Source organism: Lampetra fluviatilis, chromosome 53, assembly GCF_964198595.1.
Source record: "Lampetra fluviatilis chromosome 53, kcLamFluv1.1, whole genome shotgun sequence".
NCBI lineage: Eukaryota > Metazoa > Chordata > Hyperoartia > Petromyzontiformes > Petromyzontidae > Lampetra > Lampetra fluviatilis.
The window spans coordinates 7782371-7793300 of NC_136327.1; the positions used below are offsets into that span (position 1 = coordinate 7782371).

Here is a 10930-nt window from a genome sequence, read left to right on the forward strand (position 1 = left end):
CTCCCGAGTTGCAGGCCCTTCGGCCAGCAGTGGCATCAATAAACAATCGCAGGGCTGCAGCCATACCTTGATTCGGTGATCAATGGCAAAGGCGGAAAGCGCACTTGCGCAAACTCCCTTTCTCACACCCACCTCTGCGTTGCAACGAGTCCACTCGCTCCTGCATACGAGTGGATTGCATTGATATTCTTAGGTTTGTTCGGTAAAGTCACGTAGGTAAAAAATTAAAATTAATAAAAGTAAAATAAAATTCACGACGTTTCGGAGGCAACACAAGCTTCCGTCTTCAGGTGGAACCGTCACAGCCCGACAGCTGTATCAAGTAAATGAGGGATTACAAGAGATACCACTCCGTAAATATAATGGTTGAGGGGGGCAGGGCCAGGAACGGCACACTTTTTATTAATATGGTAAGGTGAGGCTTAAGACTAAGAATAGACTGCATAACAATTGACTGAGCCTTTGTTATGGAGAGGTGCGGTTTGTGACTAACGCCTAGCCTACATAACAAATGCTGCAAATGAGACCGAGCCTCTGCCATGTAGATGGTAATAGGCTACATAACCTACGTGACTTTACCGAAAAAACCTAAGAATATGAATCCTTGCAGTCACGAAAGCTTCAAATCTAGAATGGATTGCATTGCTCCATTTCCCTGCATCGCACCCTCACGGGGGGCCTGTTCCTTACTTTGGCTGCCACTCGCCGTTGTTAGTCTCAGCTCGCGTCCCATCGTCCATTCTAGCCAGGATGTGTCCTGCCCAAGCCTACTTACTTTTATTAGAAATCAATATGATGTCTCTAACTTGTGATTGTAGCACCACCACCTCCCTCCCCCCACCACTCCCAAAAACCATGCTGCCAAACGGTCTGAGGACTAGAGTCAGCCGGTGCAGACGCTTGTTTCAAAGTTCAACGCTGGCATCACCAGAGTAAGCCGCAACCATCCAGGGATTATCCTCACCTCCGCCGTCGCACGTGCCCTCGACCACCAGGTTTCCACTCTGCCCAGAGATGATTTGCTTTTATTTAAAACGAGAAACACTCTGCATATGCATGGATTATGTGATGCTTCCCAACACGTGGTATTGTCCTTGGAAGTATTTAATTACGTAATCGGCAGTGCAAGCACCGACGGGTAGAGGTCAGGGAAAAATGCGTATATGCATATTTGCAAGTATGTCCTCTCTACGTAGTTGCCTCCAAGTTTTGGGGTGACCCTATGATCAATTTGGCCAGTTGTCTCGAGGGCCGTCGTTCCCAAACAAATTTGACTCGCGTACCAATGGCGAACCTCTAAACATATTTGTCGACCACCAAGCACCAAATAACGTATACAGTAAAACCTTGGATTGCGAGTAATTTGGTCTGCGAGTGTTTTGCAAGACGAGCAAATGTTTTAAATAAATATTAATTTGATAAACGAGCGAGGTCTTGCAATACGAGTAGTACGTGTATATGCTTTGTCTGCTGAGTGTCACGTGATCACAACTGATATACGAGTGCTTTGGATTACAAACACGTTTCTGGAACGAATTATGCTCGCAATCCAAGGTTTTATTGTATTTCGCAATTCAAAATACTCTTAAAAGTACTGAACAATGCACAAAAGCTATACAAAAGAATTTACTAGATTTTTGTTACACATGTGCTATTTATAAAGCGTTGGGCAATGGGTTGTGAAAAAAATCGGTTTATGAAAAAAATTATCTGCTACTGGACTGTATTCGCAAGTTCTACAAACCACTTTTTTTTTTCAATAAAACTCAAAAATTCGTATGGTGATCCATTTATAGACACCCCACTGATTTCTAATGAGCCTCTCAACTTAATTCTCAACAGGCGATTGCATATTGAGAGTGTTTAAATAGCGTGATTCATGTGTTGAGAGTGGGGAGACGGTTTTGTCGCTTTGATTTGAAATGTTCATTCTGGAAATGTTCTCCCAATCATTTTGTTAGGGGCACCTATAGCATTCACCAGAGGTGTGGACTCGAGTCATGTGACTTGGACTCGAGTCAGACTCGAGTCATGAATTTGATGACTTGCGACTCGACTTGGACTTGCATAACAATGACTTTGTCCCACCTATGAGATGTGGACTCGAGTCATGTGACTTGGACTCGAGTCAGACTCGAGTCATGAATTTGATGACTTGCGACTCGACTTGGACTTGCATAACAATGACTTTGTCCCACCTCTGGCATTCACAGATTCTTGAAAATGTGTAACAGTTTGAATCCCCTAGCCGCCCTGATTAAAACTGTGGCACCATTAACCATAAAAATACTATACGGCCGTCTGCTTCACATTGGACGTTAAAAATCCTGTGACATCATTAGCAAGAGTATGCCAAGGTGTGCCAGGTATCATGGTGCCAATTTTCAAAATAAAAAAAATTCCTGCCAATTACTCAATTTGAATCTACATGACAACCATCACTACATACTGCGAATACTTGGCAGGACCTTCCTGAAAAAGGTTCATGAGACTAAGTGAGGCATTCCAGGGTACCCAAGTGAAATAATAATTAAAATAATACTGAGATTGCTGTGAGATGTGCTGAGTGGAGGTTTTGATGTGAAATGTTCTCTATAATTTCTCTAATTATTTGAGGGTATATATAGATAACGGTGATGTGAACGCAAAGAAAGTCAGATAAGAAGCAGATCTCAAATCAACAACTGATACCCACGATAGGCATTACATCTCAATGCCCCTTTGTATGCGCAAATGAAGTGATGGGGCTTAAGAGAACATAACTCTCGTCCGTTCGATATTCAACCTTTGGAATGGTGCACATCCTGCACAATGCAATCGATCAATCATCTATTTATGGACGTGAAATCCAATCACATTAATAGCACTCCCTGGCTTCATTTCGACATGAGTGCTGCTACAAAAATCCAAGCTGTACCCATCAATTAATCGCAAGTGGAATCGTACCAAGCCAAGGTCTCCTATGGGAAAGTTAAATTAAACTCCGTGGCTCTATTCTGCTTCATTATCAACATCATCACTTGCCATGATCAATCTACCGATGGATCAACGCCTCTACATTTGTGCCATATTTCACAGTCCTTTGATGCAGCAAACCACTTTGCATCTGTAAACGAGCCAAAAGTGTTGCTCTCTCTCTCTCTCTCCACAACAGATATCTTTTCGGGCACGTTACCACCTTTGGCTGCCACTCAATTGTTAGTCTCGGCCACAAGCCATCTTCCTTTCTAGCGACGTCTCTTGCCCAACACTATGTTATGTACTTTTATTAAAGGCAGAAGTTGCGTCTTTAACCAGGGTAATGCTCTCCATTCCGTGTGTCTTTCCATCTCTCAGCGTAATCCCAAGTCTGCATCACACTCCAAGCTATCTTTGCACTCTCTTTGGCTCCGTCGTCTTTGTTGGTGTCAACGTTTCTTTTTGATCCAAATATTATAGCAGGTGACAGGCATTTATTAAGTGTGTGTGTAAAGCATATTGGCCATAACGCATGTAATCGCTTAATTATTAAACACTCATTGTACAACACCAAGGAAAGTGAGGGTATCCCATTGCAGTCGACACCAGACTGGGTTTTCAAACGAAACCTGCGTGAGTTCAATCGATCACATGCTCTATTATTCATGAGACAATGTACAGGTAGTCCCCGAGTTACGATGGTCCGACTTACGATATTTCGATCTTACGATGGCGTTAGCGATACGACAAAATTGCCATCAACAACCTTAACATCGTTCGAGTGTGCAGACGACGGACAGAATCTTGGTGAGTACGGTACAATATGATACGTTACGATACGTTCAATGCATGTGTATGATACGTAGCTTTAGCGATTTCATTTTAGGGTTACCACGATACGATACGTTCAATGCATGTTAAAAGTTTTCATAGCAGATAGGATTGTTTCCTGAAAAAAGCTTTCTATTAAATTGCAATTCATATAGGTAGGCTAAGAATTTACCTTGTTTTTTACTTTAAATTTTACTGTGCAATACAGTATTGTTATTAATAACTACATACAGTATATAGTTTATACAGTACGGTACTGTAAATTGCTCTGTTTTGCTAAATTATCACCATTCTTTAAGACTCCTGGGTAGGTTGGGCCATCTTCGACTTACGATATTTTGACTTACGATGGGGTCGTCGTAACGCATCTCTATCGTAAGTAGAGGACTACCTGCACTGGCTAACAGGTAGTAGATATTACGGGGGTCGAGTTGGCACAGTGGTTTGTGCAATGTCCTGTGAATTCGACAATGCGAGTTCGATTCCTGGCCAAGGCTAACATCAAATTGTGAGTGTTAGTTGAATCAGTTCTGGACCTCCCCCCATTTCACCAATTGACCCCCACACAATGGATACGGGGTGGGGAGAAAGTTTTTCAGTAGCGGAATAACAAAGTAAATACGTAATTTTTATGTTTTATAAAGGAAATCACATGATTGAAAGCATTACTCAATTCATCGGCCAATTAACTGTTTCTTCACCCCAGTTACTATGGAAATCAACTCTGGTCCAGCATTTCAAGTATGCCAAACCTTTCACATTCATATGCAGACCACGTGTAAAATGAGTGGATATTTTATTCAGCGTTCCACAGCACCCACACGTATGTGTATGTTAATAGCAGTGAAGCAAACGAATCATGACAGTTTCATATAGAGTCTGACGTCTTTTGACGTATAGACGCACAGGTTTGAATTTAGAGGCGAATGGAAAATTAGATAAAATTTGCGGCCCTGCAGCCACTTGCTCAACGCAGACATCTTTTCTAAGAGGTGGAATGCACCCACACTTTACCTTACAACAAGCGGCCTGCTAACTTTTCTATACTGCTGGGGAGAAACAACACGTGGAGACGGGGGGGGGGGTGCAAGAAAATTGCACATTGGATCAACTGCTGCGCTGAGAAATAGAACTGGCAACTTCTGGTTCGCCCAAAGTTTAAATGAAGTGCTCATACCAATAACATCGGACAATCCAAGATCTTCTGGATAGCATAGGTATGGAATGGCAATCAACGACTGGCTATGTACGGCGCGAAAGAAGTTGAACATACACACATGGCTGATAAAACTCAAAAACCATTTGCATCGATATGTTGAAACACAACAGACGTTATTCTTATTTTCAGATTGCAAATCCAGTGCGCGAACCATTACACCGCAGCTGCGTCCCAGGCAATGAGATATTATATTCATTCATACAGATGATAACGTCTGCATTACTGTGCGTTCCCCCGTGTTGGGAGATTAATGCTTCCTGACGGAGAGGGCGGTGATGAACTCAGGGCTTGCATTCCATGGCATTAAAACGTGGCCACCCAACAATAGTCTGGGACACATGGGCACAAAGACAAATATCCCCCTAATAGCCTTATCAGGCTGTTGGGGCAAGTCCTGTTAGCGAGCACCGATTAAGGCCGGAACGGTTCACGAGGGGGTGGCTAGCCAACTTGACACCCAGCTGCCTTTGTCTCCCCAGTGCTGATGCTAACACACCGAGGGGAGGTCCAGTATCAGCTCAGCTATTTGTCACCGATTTTGGCTGCAAGCAGGAATTGATTTCCAGTAGTTGGGTTTGTACCGCAGTTCAATAATGATTGCACCACCGCCCCCCACACATTTAACATGTGCCAGGCGAGGTGCACTTTGAGGCCACATGAAGTGTCAAAAAGGCTCGCTGGCAGGTCACAGAACAGACCCTAGTACCATGGGTTTACTGAGATGACTAGCAGGTGCACTACTTGTGCTCTCCACGATGCCAATGTGCTATGTTTTAGTTGTTGTGAGTGTCGCTACTCCACCCTCCGTTGTTGCTGAAGGGCAACTGCCTCAAACTGCCCAGCAGCATCCTTCACAAGCCTCCTCCACAGAGGCCGATCTTGACAACTGGTACTAGTTATCGGCAAGTCCAATCAGCTTCACATCCTTCTGTACGACAACAGTAAATTTCTTCTCTAGCCCGTGCTGTGTCTCTTTAGTCCCCTCTACCTGGTCAAATGGAAGCAGCTTGGGCATGTGGTGACTGGGCATGCCGACTACATGACCCAGTCAACACAGCCTAGTCTGGCCGAGGAGATCACTGATGGGGCTGTGTCCAAATCTTTTAAGGAACTGAGCTCCTCACACAATCAAGTCTGTTTACATTCAGAATGGATTGTAGGGAGGCCATCAGGAATATTTCAGACCAGTGCATGTGTTCCCTTAAAGGGCTCCACGTTTTGTAAGCACAAGGGAGGGCATAACTGTGGCAGAGAATATCTGGAGCTTTGTATGGAGTGATAGGCCAGGTAGCTTTCACATAACGTTACGCAGCTGATTAAGAGATAGTGCCACTCGACTGAATCAGACAGGCACACACACACACAGACGCATAGACACACTGATCCCTGAGAAGTAAAAAAAAAGGTAAAGGTGCAGTCTTGTAATTGCTTGGTCATGCCAGAGCTGGCAGAAGAGCTTCCTCTCGAAGGAGCTCTTGAGAGAGTACCCACAATATAGCCTAACACTGGCAACCTACCGATTGACTTGTGCTGTGTACTTATTTAAACTGCTGGGAGGGCAACGGCAGGGGAATATTTGAGACACTGCACCGTAGTTTCAACTGCTGCGCCAGGATAACGAATTGGTGACCTGTGTGCAAACCGTCACATCGTGGTAGTAAATGCATGGGAAGAGGGGGGTGGAGACAAGAACATACTGAAAAATATACTGTTTTGGAGATGTGGAGATGTTTAAAAATACAATGACGCACGCACATGTACATATAATGCAATATAGTGAAACAGACTCCGGGACAGATAAACCCACATTCTGAATGACGCACACGGCGCTGAAAACACGAACTTATCTACACACAAGAGTCACACACAATGAGCCATACGAACAAGCATATACTGACGCACACGAAGACCCACTCACAAAGCGACAGATATATAGATATACATACTAAAAATACAAATATCCCCTACAAAGAATATTGGGGAATGTTACTTTAGCAAGCACCGATTAAGACTGGTATTGCACATTTGGGAGTGATTTTGCCAACACCACACCTGGCTGCCTTCGTCTCCCATATGCTGATGTCTGCACACTGCATCAGGTTACTCATTTGAAGCCGAGACGAGCTAGGTAGGGAAGGTGGAAAACCAGTTCAGATAGCCACCACATGCATCAACCACTACACCACCACTCTCCACATACATGCGTCAAGACACACACACACATTGTGAACCACACACACACACAATGCCACCATAAATCTAACCATGTATATAACGAATAACCGTTTGCCAGACGCACCCACAGGCAAACAGTCCCACCTTAAGTAAATGCCCTTGCCATGTGTCATCCTTCCCAAAGCCACACAAGGTGTTGCTACACCGCAATGGTGACGAATGCAAAGCCATTGGAAGCCATGTGGAGTCAAATTGTATCAAAGAACAGGCATGTCGACACAAAGAGAGAAAGGCCAAATACAGGGCTGTTGAAAGTCAACGGGCAACCCTGCTTCTGTGTATGTATCCATAATAGAGGTTTTTGGGTTAGATCGCGGAAATATAATTGCGTCATTAAACCCGCCACCACCCGACACAGCCAATAAGTGAGGTTGGTCACGTAAACAAAACATGAAAATTCGTTACGAGTTGAGCACACCGGTGCGTTGGAGACTAAACCCACGACATTTACGATTCGAGTACGACGTTTCGCCAGTAACTACAACCAGCATCATCAGGCGGACAGCCCGAGTTGTGGAGAAATTATCCTGCTTCAGTATACAGTACAGCCCGGTTGTCAATCCACTGCTAGATGAATTAAGGCTTCCCTTTACCTACGTGACTTTACCGAAAAAACCTAAGAATATGAATCCTTGCAGTCACGAAAGCTTCAAATCTAGAACTTCCCTATACCGTGTCCATAATGAGGGCTGTTTGGCCACACTGTGTTTCACCATGCTGGTCAGTACGGGTTTATCAAGTGGGTGGGGGTGGGGGTGCCGGTGGAGGGGGGGGTACAGCTGGTGCATCTGCCAGTCATCTAAATCAGCCAAACCCAAGGCACCTGAGTCTGTCCCGCAACCTCCCATCAGCGAGCCTTCAACAATTCACGTGGCTCCTCAGTGCACCTGGCCTGAGCAGAGGTGGGTGTTGGTATTGGTGCCCAGGACCAGTTTCGAAAGCACTCGCCAATGTTTAGCCCTGCCTGCGAATCGAAATCGGGTAGTCGGGTCCATAGTGCAGTGTACTTGAGCAGTACATTGACTCCCACAACACCCTTGGCGGATGTGCTTGGATAAAAAAAATACAGTCACAAGTGTTATCTTGCTGCCAATTAAACACACGGGGAATAATGTCGCCTTTGTTCACATTGTAAAGAGGAATATAAGATGTTATGACTCCACTGGAATAACAACAGTCCTTGTTGTTAATACTTGTAAATCCAATGGTCCTTTCGTAACACGTGTAGGAAAAACAATAGCGTCCTTCATTTATCCTAAGAAAAATCAGTCCCAATGCTTCTGTTCTGAAGGATTGTTGCATGAAGATGTTTGGACAATACATTTTAACATATGTGTGTGTTTGCACATTTGAGCAATGAGTTTATCAGATCAAGTCCGGAGCCAAATGAAACTAAAGGGGAATCCGATATCAAATGCCAGAAAAGAACCCCGTTCTTGAAAATATTTAAAGGCGTGCCCTAGGGGCCAGATGCATGTACAGTATTAGAATGTTATTGTGCAAGTGTGCTCTTTACTCATCCTCAATTAGTACTTGGTGTGATGCGTAAAAACATTGCCACTAAGGGAGACAAAGGCGGCCGGGCGTGGTGCTGGCCACCCACCCCCTCGTGTGCCGTTCTGGTCTTCATAGGTGCTGCTCGCTAACCGCACTTGCCCCGACAGTCTGTTAAGCCTATACGGGAGATCTTTGTCTTTAAAGAAGCACCACAAGAGAAAAAAATGAGCCAAGGCTTTTCAAAGCACACGCGGAGATCGCAAGCTTTGAATTCCATTGGCAGAAAGAGAACAACACATGGGTTAGAATGGTAAGTGAGCTTGGACAGGACACGTCATATGATCTAGAAAGTGATGATGTCCGACGGTTAAGTGCTGTAGAATGAGGCAGCCGAGGCCAAGAAATTGAAAGAATAGCTGTCAACCCATACGCTTTACCCGTATTCTTGCGCAGGGAAATTTAGTTTTCAGGTCCATACGGCGAACAGCCGTTTCAATACCGCCACATTTTTTGTCTATTTGTGTGTGTTTCTACCCTGTGATGGGAATTTGTAGGATGAACGTTGAGATTTATAAGAGGCACGGGGTGACCAATAAAGTCTGAACTGGTCTGCAATACGAGGTGGGCACTGATAAGGGGTTGACAGGTATGGAAAGTGTCTGAGTGAGGAACCCTCCACCGTGGAGATGGAGCGCTCCAAGGTGTTAATATCCATCTGATAAGATGTTCACAAAGTCGCTCTGATTTTAACGGTACTTATTTGAACATATTGCATGTGCAAGAAATTCACGATCAATGCATACGACTTACGGATCAGAAATGTGAGCGGATGCTTAAAAACAAATGCGCAAAAGAAAGATGGGGATATGCATGTTTTGGAACTACGCTAAGATGTGAAACAGAACACATTGGACGAGGGGAAAAATGCTAAATCGGAGCCATCACGTTGGGTCATCAGCCAGCAGTGGATAAACCATGACTCGACGATGAAAGCACGATGAGATGCTTGCTTGTAATGCCACTAAAATAGACCAGAGGAACACGTGGATCAAGTGAACAAAGGTATCATGTTGACTGTTTAAAGAAATAAAGTGGGTTTGGGCAAGACACATGATGATGGCTAGCTGCTGGAATGACGAATGATGAGACGAGACTGGTGAAAGAATTGCAGCCAAATGGAGAAAGAGAGACCCCCCCCCCCCACAGACCTCGTGGATTCATAGTAGCAGATTAAAAGATGCAATAAAGATGTTGTTATCCATCTTCTTGGTTCTTTCGGTAAAGTCGCGTAGAATGGAAATAATAAAATAATAAAAATTAAACATAATAAAATAATTCTCACGACGTTTCGGCCACAATGCAAGCAGCCGTCCTCAGGTGAAGAACAGGTCTGTCGGAAAGACAGCGTCTGAATGAGACGCGCCATTCAGACGCTGTCTTTCCGACAGACCTGTTGTTGTTCTTCACCTGAGGACGGCTGCTTGCGTTGTGGCCGAAACGTCGTGAGAATTATTTTATTATGTTTATTTTTATTATTTTATTATTTCCATTCTACGTGACTTTACCGAAAGAACCAAGAAGATGAATCCCGGCAGTCACGAAAGCTTCAAATCGAAAAATGTTATCCACTAAAGTGTTTGTTCAGACGCAGAGTGGATCTCGTCCGTTCTTCCTTTAAAGCAGTGAAGACAGCAGCAGCAGCAGCAGCGATGGGGACGACTTTAGACTTTCCACCCCCCCCCCCTCATTTACAAAGCTTCCAACTGGTGTTGGTCACGACGTGCATGCGATGTATCTGCATTCTAGATTGTTTATTTTATCCGAGAGAAGACACGTGCTACTTTAAATGCTGATCCACGCAGAAAATATGTTAAAGTAACGGTCAAGGGGATGGGTTAATTCATTACGCGCGCACATATTTGAAGACACTTGGGCGAAACGTGATATCCGACCAAGAGTTGGGGCTCCCCTACATCAAACCCGCACACACCCAGAGTGGTGAAGTATGGTCAAACGACACCCCGAGGGGTTTCATCCAGCAGTGGATTGACAATGGGGGGGGGGGGGGGCATGCGCATTATGCACACCTTCATATATTTAGTCCGTAGTGCATAACGATAATCGCGTTTAATTCGTGCGATCATATTTAATTAATTTAAATCTACATTTAATCAGTTGTTGCATCCGAAG

At 44.4% G+C, this 10930-nt stretch overlaps 1 protein-coding gene across 2 annotated transcripts in view; it reads right to left on the minus strand.

Annotated features, from left to right (window-relative positions):
* Positions 1 to 10930, minus strand: part of LOC144949349 (dual specificity mitogen-activated protein kinase kinase 1-like) — a 45019-nt gene that overhangs the window by 33601 nt on the left and 488 nt on the right. The window lies entirely within an intron of this gene.